Source organism: Bombyx mandarina, chromosome 01, assembly GCF_030267445.1.
Source record: "Bombyx mandarina strain Sakado chromosome 01, ASM3026744v2".
In the NCBI taxonomy this organism is placed as follows: Eukaryota; Metazoa; Arthropoda; class Insecta; order Lepidoptera; family Bombycidae; genus Bombyx; species Bombyx mandarina.
In genome coordinates, this window is record NC_143208.1 from 16861773 (window position 1) to 16874381 (window position 12609).

At 33.2% G+C, this 12609-nt stretch overlaps 1 protein-coding gene across 11 annotated transcripts in view; it reads right to left on the bottom strand.

The window, feature by feature from the left end:
* The window catches only part of LOC114252791 (basement membrane-specific heparan sulfate proteoglycan core protein), a 203121-nt gene that overhangs the window by 95013 nt on the left and 95499 nt on the right, over nt 1–12609 (bottom strand). The window contains exon 1 of one of the 11 annotated variants that reach the window (XM_089731430.1): nt 8295–8386. The exons of the other annotated variants lie outside the window; for them this stretch is intronic. The gene's annotated coding sequence lies outside the window, so the exon portion shown is untranslated. Of the gene's footprint in view, nt 1–8294; nt 8387–12609 lie in introns of those variants that run through there. 11 annotated transcript variants of the gene reach the window in all.

The following is a 12609-nucleotide window of genomic DNA, read 5'->3' on the forward strand; positions in this document are numbered from 1 at the left end:
CTAATATCTTACGGAACTAAGATCCTTAAGAACAATGCTGAATAGAATTATCTTTAGTGCTAATATTTGTTGTGATTTAGTCCACGACCGGTGGCTTGTAATTCGACCCGTTTGTTTGTCTGCATGGAGGTCAATGAAGCGATTCCTTATGAGAACTGAGTAAGGTTGAATTTTGTAAGCGAAAACTCAATGAAGCTTCATAGGAGCTGCTCATTAGATTGCCAATTTCACATTTTAAGTGACAATTCGATAAAGAAATTAAGTTAGTGTCTTAGTTGAGCATTGCCAGCGACTCAAGGATTTTGCACAAGAAACATCGAATGCTTTAGAAATGAATTCATCATTTTTAATGAAGTTGTTAACCATGGTAACAAATATCATGTTACAATGCCCCCTATGCTAGAGAAACTGTGCTTTAAAATTATACATATATGTCTAAGCATTAGTCTTGTCTGAACGACTGCCACCCTTTCAAACTATAATGTTGACTTTTCCCTTTCAGAGATAGGCAGAGTGGTGGTGCCTACCTAAATACCAGTTGGCATTCACAGTACGCCGGTATAGTTAGAAGAAACGACGCCTACGAGAAGATGTGGGTTGGTGCTATTCTAGATTATTACCACGCAGCCAGGTTTTCACTTCGTGAAACTATCACCCATAAGCCAAACAGATCATGGAGGATATGGAAATAAATTATTATGAATAATATCTTGATTATTCCCATTTCATACGGTACTGGTCGTATATCAATATCTTTAGTATTCATATAATGTGATTTGACGCGGATAAAACTGCGACCTACGTTTGGTAACCATTAAACCCATTACACACTCGAAACGTATTTGTATTTATTATCTAAATTACATCCGGGATGAGGGATTAACGTAATCCTTTATCCCCGTTGGAACGTTTGTAAACTACTGTTCAATTTATTAATTACGTTAAAATTACATATTCTCAAACTACGGAGCATTATAGTGCATGCGAGTATGACATTTACTTTTTTTTCTAATAATATTCATATTCTGTGTAATATATTATTTATTATAAGAATAACGTACTATAATAAAAGTAAGACGTCTTATGAGCCGCACAGGTGGGTATCACTACCCCGTCTAATTCTGCCGCGAAATAGTAATGCGTTTCGATTTGAAGGGTGGGGTAGCCGTTGTAGTTTATAACCGAGAATTAGACCTAAAGTCCGCCTTGAGACTTTAGGTCTAATTCTGGTGGTACCAATGACTTTGCAGATGTCTACGGGATCCCGTAACCGCTTAACACAAGGTGGGACAAGAGCTCGTCCACCCATCTAAGCAATAAAAATTAAAAATAGCTATTCGAGTTACTCAAATTATATTCGTAATCTTCAAAGTTGTTCAAAGTACAGAATGTTCAAAAACATGTAGTTCTGAAAAACCTTTTCACGTTCGTCAAATATTAAGTTGCGAATTAAAGACGTTTTTAATAAACTTTCAAAGGTGTCTCGTAATGTTTTTCTTGTAACACCTAATAATGGGATTTACTTTCATTTCGTTCTGCGTATATCGTAACTTCACATAACGGAGAGCTCATCGACAGATCAAAAGACTCCTTAAACGTTCGAGAGACATTGTTGTGGTGTTCAAGAAATCATTTAGCTGTATAAACCTTTCGGGCCCTTTGTGAATACGAACGCACGTACTTTAAGTTTTACTCGTCAAATGTATCAAGTATACATTTCACACTAGAGTTACACAGGAATATTTTAACGGAGATAGTGAATTTTGTGTTTATTTCGATTCAATTTAATTTGATTTTAGATATTATAGATTTTATTTTATTAGTAGTAAATAGTTTTATTGCCCTCTTTTTCGTTTCTGTTTTTGACCGGAATGGTGAACATGTGCGAGGTCCATAGACAGCACAGCGTGAAAGCCGTTACTCACTTTGAGAGTTTAAGTCTATATCTAACTGTTTAGTAGTTACACATATTACCCTAGTCCGCGCGAAGTTAGAATAGCCCTTTAGGCTACCAACGATTAGGAAGAAAAAAAACATATTACAATTTTTGCGAGCTTGATTTTTTTTATACGATGCTATCCCTTCGTCGTGGAAGAATTCGTGGACAAGCATTGAGTACTTATATCATTAGAAAAATTGGTACGTGCCTGCGGGATTTGACCGCTGGTATATTAGCATCGTTCGATACAGGTGCACCGGGCATCCTATCCTGCATGCCACGACAACTTCATAAAGGAATTAATTCGGAAATCTTAGTAAGAAATCTGTTTAAATTGAGACTTCGGTCTTAAAGCTTAATACAACGGTATTCGCGTTAGGATCTCGATTACGTTTTCATTATTGGTTATTTTTAACTCTCATCTCTATCATTTTATGATGCATGTGAAAATTATTCTGTATTGTATAGATTTATTTATTGAATAAAAAGGACCTTTCTTTTTAACAGAACTATAAGAGAGAACAGAAACCTTTGTTTAGAAACGAAGCGAACAAAACGTATTACCCGCAATTTTTTGTCGTCATCAAACGACGTTCTGTAATTCGAAGTACATTACAAATAAACAAGAGGTAATGCCGTTAAAATTATACGATGTTTATTTGCACTGTGGAGCAGTCAAACGTTTACGTTCCGAAAACAGCTGAACAGCGTCTAAGTATTTTCCTTCAACGCATGAGAAGCTCCTTTGTTTTTATACACGAACACAGTATTTTTAAGACTCATTTCCACATCTAAGCTTAAGCTTAAACGTAACAGATAAATCGCTTGTCCCGTCATTATAGTTTAGAGAAGATGAAAAAAAATATATGTTTAGGCGGTTCTAGTATTTGTCTATACTAACGTCATCCTCCGTCGCATATAATTTTATCCCCATTAGCGTAAACGTACAGCGTTTCCATTGATCATCTTTATTAAGAGCAACCAGGCTCTGGATCCAGGATCTGCTCTGGAAGAAAAGCTACGCTGCCCGTAACACCGTAGCTGTTCTTTAAAGAACTTTTTTTTTGTGACTGCGGCCGCCTCCTAATGAATATAGATATAATAATAATAACTCGAAACAAATAACGCATGGTCCTACGGCCTCCAAATTAGGGTTCTCTGCGTTATAGGTACTGAAGACTGACATACATAATTAGATACGTTTAAATATATACATATATAGATAATTAAGGTCAAGACAAATAACAAAACAGAGCTGTTCATCACACGAATGTTTGGCCGATGTGGGAATCGAACCGTCGACCCTCGGCGAGACAGTAACTACTGCGCCGCCGAGACATTAAGTCAGATATGAGAGTAACCAGTTACCAACAGGTAGTCTATTCATCCTGCAATTGGAAAATATCTTGTTGTTGAGAAGCCTGGTAAGTTGATTATTGCCCTGTATATGTACAGGTACTTAATGAAAAACATTTCACTAAATAATCAATTCACGAAAATTTATTAAACCAAAAAAGATATATTTAATTTTAAACTACCTAAATACGTCCGATTTGAAAACGATAAAGTACTTTCGACCATTACCTATTCGCGAGCACTAATATAAATAATATAATATTAATTAGTCTATTGTACCTTAACTGTTGCACTGATTGAGTGCGTACCACAAATTCTTGACAATACTTTGCGTCTAAATTTTTATTACTATTAAAAATAAAACAGTCCATTTTGTAATTGATATAACATATGAATATACTAATGCTATGTCTAGTCGATATGCTATCGAATCTGTCATATTAATGATAATAGTTTGCTTGACTATTCAGAGTACCTGAATGCGCCACTCACGACAATATGTATTATCAATACGCAGTAAGCTATCATATCTACCTGATACCCAATTTCTTCCTCTAGTCTATACTAATATATAAATCTACAGTGGAATATTTGTGGGGGTGAGGGGTACGGCTAGTTTTTCATAAAACTATGAATATAAATTATAATAAGACGTGACTTAAAAGTCTTAGTTACCAGGTCATAAAACACCTTTAAAAAAATTGAATCTACGTCGCTGCTAAATACTCTTGGAACAATTCGACGTGTGCTTAAACGAAGATTATTCCAATATCCGTATTTAAGTAGAAACTAACGATTACCTATGAATACTATATGATACGATATAAAACTCTGAAAATAATAGGCTAACGCCGTTCCCTTTTGTGTATTGAAATCGGCCGGAAATGTAAGGGACTCGTTTTACGAAGCACACAAGCGCATCGATACAACAACTTGGCTCAGCAGTGTGCCAGGGTTGTTAACCCACGGCTCACCGTTAGACGCCCGGCCGAGCACCCACGTTGAATCTTGTGGCAAGACAACGAACGTATACAAATTATATGCACGTGTTCGGGATCAATTGTTTTGTCTTTTTTTTAACCGCGAATTTAAATAAAGCTTCTTTAACGTGCAAAAGTGCACTTTCAAATACCTTCTAGATCTAAAGATAGTATTATACAAACATTTTATTGTTTTTCTTTTTTTTTTTATTAAAATTAAAGCATCAATCTGTTAGCCTGTACTGGTTCGTAGTCTGTTTGAAACTTTCTATGAAAATCAAAACCTATTAACAACTATGTCATCGAATAAAGCCCTGAACTAGGGTAAACTATGCAATGACTGACACTAACTTCCTGATACCATTATTAGCAACTAGGGCATAATCAGTATTAGCACTGAAAGTTGGATGGTGTAATTAACACTAGTGCATTAGGTAATTAGGTCCAGTCTAATTTCATTTTAACATAATTTACTTTATATTAAAAACGCTACAGCTTACTATCCACATGAATTACATAACAAGAGATATTTGGAAACTCTAGATTTCCACTGCATACATCTATATATAAATAGGCAAAAACAATATAGTTCAGTATGTTTTTCTCGTAAGCTGATTCCATTCTTTAGTCGTTGACGAGGATAAAATCAAATTTAGAAACAAAAGAAACGAAATAAATAATTTAATACATAAAATTAAACTAAAACTTGAAGTGGATTAGGTTCGAAGCGAAGTATAAAATATTATTGATCGCGCGGTACATAGTCGCCATATACGAGTATGAACAGTAAATGCACTCCGAAGCCCACCTCGGAAACTATCTAGTTCGTCTAATATGATTTAGCAACCTAACATTAGAACCTCAAGGACGAATCTGAACTAGAAAATTGAATATCCAATATTAAGCACACGTGAAAAGTTTCGAGGCGCTGTCTTCGTGAAGACGATGCGTTTTAACAAAGTGAATTTGCAAGATTATTTCAGGTAATTTTGGTGTCTAACATGTTTTGAATATTTAGTTAAGTAGGAAGGTATGCTTTAATGGAATTGTCATTTTAGTTGAAGCTTAGGAACGTGTTTTACGCTGACAAGAGTTCGCGTGTATTCCTAATTTAATACAGGAAGTATGAAAATGTAATTTTCCAACATTTGCAACAAATTTATCTTGTTCGTATATTATATTTTTACATAATAGAACTGTAGCTGTTTTCATAGCTGTTTTATAAATTCTAGGGGATATTGGTTTACTATTATTTTTAGCCCGTCTCCCGTTACCTCTAGGATAATTATTTTGTAATAATTGTTGTATTAGTAGGCGGGAAAACTCATTAAAAGTTATTTTTCTTGTAAACGGTAATTTTAAAAATTTATAAGGCGTTAGGTAATGTAAAATGATAAAAATAATTATCAGAGTCATTTATTTAAATTAAGATTTTGAATGAATACCCGGAAAGAGGATTGCAAATTTAAAACAAAAATAACATCCCAACGTAATTTCTTTGATTTTTTTTCTAATATTTTGATGTTACAAAAAAATTAAGGGAATCCTTAGGAGACATTTAAATGGGTAAATATTCAAAAATTTAATAATTCGAACCACAAAGCATGCAAGAAATATTACGTGTCGTTAGTCAAAAATATATTCATAAAAGTTATTAATAATTTGGAACCTTTCAACACGGGGTGGTATTTCGTATATAAAGGCCCCGTGTATTAATTATATTTCCTTTTTTTGTGATTCAACGATTCTTGGCGGCCTGGAAGACTTTTCCACTTCACTATGATAGATGAGCAAACTCGAGGGTTCAGTGTGGAGTGTGATATCAACGGCTTACTCATCTTTATAAAGTCATAACTTATAGGCATTTTAGTCAAATAAATCTTATCAACAATATACTCTGAATCTTTTTCTATAGACCAAATTATGCTGTAAATTGTTCAATTAGAAGAGCATAACTCATAGATGTACAGTCTTATATGTCTGATGTTATCGTGAAAAATAAATACATATTCATAGCATTTAAACGGAGCAAACATAAGTCTCCCGAAGTATGGCTTTTTTATATTGAACACTTCTTCCTATTGAAAATTAACATAATAATGTAGATTGGACATGGGAATGGACCCCGGATGTCGAATTACACTGACATTCACTTTGAAAGGATGTGTTGATATTCGTTGCGCTCGCGGCCAAGCAGCTACGAATTGATAGACAGGATGAGGGCATACCAGATGTTAAGTCACTACTGGAGTTTATAGAGATCACAACATAAATGACGCCGCTAAGGTTCAAAGAAATCTCAATTTCAATTAGTAATGCCTGTTCTGATATTCAAACTAGAATGTTTGACTGGTTCACGGCAGAAATATCAAAGTCTACTCCAAAGGATTTTTTTCATACATCCTTAGAAGGATTATAAACTTGAAAGAAATTTAAGTGAACTAAATATAATTCTAGGAAGGTTGCTTCAACTATACTCGATCAATGATCGGTGGATGTGTACTTATTAATCATGATCTTTAGCTCGTTTTTAAATGGCAGAGCCTTAATAAAACACAGATTAGTAAAATAAGTGAATTTTCATAAAATATAGCAAAATTTTCTTGTCAATCACGTAGAATCACTTTACAAAGTATTGTGGTGAATAAATCAAACGTCACTAGTGGATTCCCTTAGTTATATTCATATTTTTTTCGAAAATTTCGTTTAATGCAACAATCATATATTTATCTAAAGAAAAATATTTTCCTTGGGTTAACAGAAAATTTAAGGAAAACGATAGAAAACTAGAAATGATAATAAAAAATGCGTTATTAGTTTGGTACATAAAACAATTTTAAATAGAGGAATTTATCAAACAAAAAACTTTACGGTTAAATCTTCGTTTCATTTCGGACGCTACAAGTACTTTTAAACCATTTATAAGTTGCATAGACAATTGAATATCTTGTATATCGAGTCGACTATTATCAAAGCCGGCAATGTGACTTTTGGACAATTATTGGTAAATCAGAAAAACGAATTATTGACTTTGTATTCCATTGGCAGTCACAAAACTCTTCTGAACGACATCTTAGATAAATAACAGGTTAAGGATTAACCTTTATTTAATGCAGGTTTTGAACCGAATTCTTTGAAGGAGACGATTATATTCAAATAAATCTGTATTGACATATCAATAACATTTTTTTGTCTAAATGCACAGATTGCCACCTTTGATAATAGTAATACGAATAACATTTTTACTAGTACATATATCGTAATTCAAAAACTACGTCATTTACTTGTTAGTATTTATATGTCAAGCTTAAAAACATTTACCAACGCATCCATTAAAACTTATCAATAACGTTGAAATTTCGAATGACGAGAAGTAATTCGCTTCCCACGTGAAAAGTTTACTTCGCGTAATATCCTATTCGAAATAAAGACATTTTTACATTAGTCACGTACGTAGAATGAAAAATGATGTCTCTTAATAAAGACAAAACAAACAACCGCGTTTAGATAGCGAATAGTTTTATCAAATGACTGCTTAGTTTCGCATACTCTTAAGTTTGATAATTTTCATTCAAGAGTATCTTTAGATAAAATGTTTTACAGGTAACATTTTTATTTAATATCGTATTTAGGGCATAATGCACGACTGGGCGCGTTTTTTACATTGTTTTTAAATATATTATATCGCAAAATTTAATTTAATGCTAGAATGAACAAAATTGGCCTATTAATGGGTGAAATAGTAAGAACAGAGTTTTTTTTTCTCTCTAACAAAATTACCTATGATGTCCAGAGTAATCGAATAATAAATACATTTATTTTAAAATCCTCGAACCGCAACTGCCAATTTGAAATTGAACAAGCCTATATTTTAAATTCGTAAATCAGGTAATTTAAAGGTGTTCGATTTTTAAAAGTTTTAAAAACTAATCTAACTCTAACTGCACCGACACTGATTGGATAGTTTAGTTGAAATTCTGTGTGGAGAAGTTGTTAGATTTATTTCACATAAAACTTACGGGTGGTTGAGGAGACCGCGCGCTTACGAAAACGTGCGACTCGACGCACGGCTTGTAACCTACTGACTGACGAACTACTGAAGTGACTAGCACTAACCGAATACTGGCCATAGTATAATCTTGATTCGGCAACCGGCTTTCGTATCCCGAACTACACAATGATTGGCACCCTAAAGTTTTTATGCAAACGATGGCTAACAAGCCCATAGTAATTATAAGAACTGTAAATTTGGTAAGATGTTTTGCCATAGTACTCTAGAGAAATTTCTTCACCTTTCAATTTTAAAAACTTATAGCGTAATTCTTTCTCTCAAAAAATTAATTAGGTTTACCTAATCAAAATTTTTTATCGATTCGATTTGATTATCAAATTTTAATAAACTTATTATTTTTTATATTTAGTTTTGATTGATTTGATTTTGTTTAATTTTCAAATTATAACGAGTTCATAAGTCAGTGTCGATTATTAAGCTGTTAGCATGGTTTGCCCACCGTCAGCGAACATTGCATCCGTCAAAGTATTAAGGACCTGCAGCGACTCATCTACTATATGAAAAAAATACAAATAAATTGTTCTCGTAAATTAAAAAGATTACGTATATTTTGATTTTTTTTAAATATTTTGTGATTATTAGGCGTACTTAACGGCTTTAGACCAGCGCTTAGAATAAGATTACATCGGAAAATGTTATGCACTATGTAATAAGTAAATAAATTAACTAAAGGTTATTGTAATTTTGAGTGCATAATAAATACATTAGAAGACTTTTTTTGCTATAAATTTTATTCGTTCTTCTGTTCATGAAAATATATTGTATGTATATTTATGAATAAATGATTTTCACTTTTAGATTGAGTCAGCTTACAATTTACTTGATGGATAACTTATACATAATTATCTCTTGCCCTTGAAAGCGTTGCTTACATTACATTAATGTGCAACGAAACGCCATACATGCAAAGATGTTCTCTATTACACGCGAGTGGACAAATTTCTCGGAACCGTATACATCGCAACGTCCTCAGATCAGTTCGGTAAAATACAGGATATTAAAGGAATTCGAGAGTCCAGCGAGGTTTTTTGTTATTAAATGGTGAGTTCAACTTATTATTAATATATGCAGCTTACTAAGAATAGTATTGTAAACGAAATATGGCCTGGAGCTTGAAAAGCTGTCTAACAGGAAACACACCTATAAGCATTTTCATAACCAAATATTATTCACAAAGATTCCATGCTCATACACAAAATATACGTGAAAGTTTCGTTTGGCATTGCTGATATCCAAGAGCGACGTTGACCACTTACAATCAGGTCAGCCGTATGCCCGTCTGCGTACAATGGAATTAAAAAAAAACTCGCTACACGAATTATGTAATGTATTTATAAAATTAAAACTACTGAAAATTGTTCAGGTGACGTAATTCTAATATTACAATTAATGAAAATGAATCGCGCAACATCTTTGATTCATACTCAACAAATAAAATTTATTGGTAGCGGATCTCATCTTAGTAGAGATTGAATTCGAATACGAGATTAAAAATCGCAATAAATGACATGTTCCAATATTCAATGCTCGCATATACCCTCAACCGGTATGAACGAAGTAAATAAATAAAATTCGAATATTACATGTGATGCATTTTCAATCCATACTTTTGCATACAAATTGAGAATTATTTGGATTCCCGACGAGATTAAGTTAAAATTTCACTGAAATGTTCGTTGTACGTACATTGAATCCACTTGTATTTTTGGATGTTTAAATCCGGTTCAATTCACACGCTTGGCAACAAAAAACAAACATGAAACGCGAAATACTGAACAAAAATAAATTGCAACAATAATTTCATTATTGCTTTTATGCGTTCAAAAAATTAATGCGATTATTCAAAATTTGAGAATTTTTTATTTATTTAAGTTACATCCGTAAAATTGTGACGAGTACCAAATCTGATATTCTTTAGAGATAAAATTGTATTAATTTACGCATTACATTCAACGTCCCATATCTTCAAAGTACAGTCACTACAAACTTATAATATGTTTTAAATCATTCACTTGGCCATTCTGCCTGATAAAAATACATTTTCCAGCACACAAGCATGGTATTTAGATTTTATAACTAGACCCGCAGAAGCTGCAACTTTGGGGCAGCTGATTGACTCTCTATGAAGAAAGAGACTTCCATCATCGGATAGATCAGGCAAGAACCAGCTAGCTTTAGTTTCGATATTAATTTAATACTTTAAGAATTTTAAAGCAACCGTGAGCCTTAAAAACATTTTGCATTGTGAAGTAACCTAATATGAAGATTTCTTGGTTCTTTTGTTATTTTCGTTCAAAGTTTCCTAAATAAACAACTAGTTTGTTTTGATTTTGAAAAAAGCAAGAAGATTATTAAAATTCAATCCGAATTCGGTACACGATTAGGGACTCTAAAATTACACAACCCATAAAATAATGGTTGCATAGATGAGTGCTTAAAAACGAAACCCAACCAATCTTCTTCGAATTATTTTCCCATCACCCATCAGAATCTGTAGTAACTTCTCTTTTTCTTTATACCACATTATATTAGGTGATTTTCACAGTCATGTTCTCTTATTATGCTGCATAAAGAATTTGGCATGCATTTTATGACAGACCGCATGCCTGACTTCAATCCTGATTGAGATATATATCGATTACAACGCACCATATTATGAAGGGACTTTTTCTGTTTCTTCTTTTGCTGTTCGTTTACTTCATCTGTTTTAGTTATATGGTTTATATTTTATTATTGGAAACATTTAATTAAAATTTAGACAAATACCCTACCTATAATACGAAAATCATGAATTTACCAAATCGAAGAAAAATACTTGTGGTTTTTGGTAAGTTAATATTGTGTGGTATAGCAACATTAGGTGTTCCCGTAGGACCAGTCAACAGGCCAATAATTCGATTTTTATCAAACATTACGTGCAATGCAAACAATATTTCTTTTCTACCGTGATATTTTTACTGTCTCCCTATCATTCTCATCAATCTCCAGCCACCTGTAATCTTCTACCAGATCCAATACATCGTGCATAATAAAAGTCGCTATAATAAAGAAGACGCGTCTGCTCTTTGTTTGAGATTATAAAGAAGTGCAACCTATTGAAAGAATCCTTACAAAACACCCACGACTGTTCTTAAACAGACATTCTTACTTTCATACATAATCTGTTTAGAAAAAGTTAAGCCTCTTTATGCACTTCTTCTTTGGAAAAATACAACAACAACGTACCTGATTTTGTTATTTTTTACTTAAAATTTTATATAAATTAGTTCATTTATATAAATTTTAACTAGTAGAAACGTGGAATGATTAAATTGCTATTTCAATGAGGACTATTTTAATAGAAAAAGGACAATTAATTCTCTGTCAGATTATGCACAAGTTTTACTATAGCCGGAATTAATGTTCGAAGCCAAAATGCTCTAAAGCCAAAGTAAATAATAATGGCATTTAGTTGAATTCGAGTTGCAAAAGCGCGAGTGAGTTGTACTTACTTGCCTTCTGATACGAAGTGATCATACGTTTCGGTTTCAAGAGCATGACATCCATTATTACAATAAAAGTGGAAACAAAATTTGAAATGTGGGACCGCCGTTACTTACCAATGAAATGAACATTTCAAAATTACTGAAGAAGAAGGTTTCAATTAGCACCGCAAAACCTTAACGTGGATTTCCGGAATGTGCATGTTAAATTAGCTACACTGCATCTTTTGAGCACTAATACACGTGTATCGGAAACTATTAATAAACGTCCCTGAAAGATAATTCAACCAGCTCCTCAACAACCTCGGTTCCTACACAACTTTTTTGTATGAATAATCCTTTATTGCAATATAAGATGACTTGGAGCTTAAAGAAGTGAGTATCGGGTTATGTGAAGACAGAATGAGATGGTACAGCATCGTGAAGACGAAAGACGTGGATGAAGGTGGTCACAACTCAAAACACATAACACAAACACAAACAAGACTTGAGAAGCAAGACTGGACGACAGGAGCACTTCTAGAAGAGAGAAACTAACAACAAACAAATAACCGCAACTTATGCACGATGCTAGATAGCAAAATACTTCGATAAATAAACGTAAAATGAACCTGCAAAGATTTTCATTCGCTTTGATGTATATTTCCATTTAATATCTATACATGACGAGGCGAGGCTTGAGAGAGGCTTATGTTCAGTAGTAGACGTCTGTGGGCTGAAAGATAGATCTATAACTAGTCAGGTCATAAGTATTGTCACACAGTAAAAACTTTTCTTTTA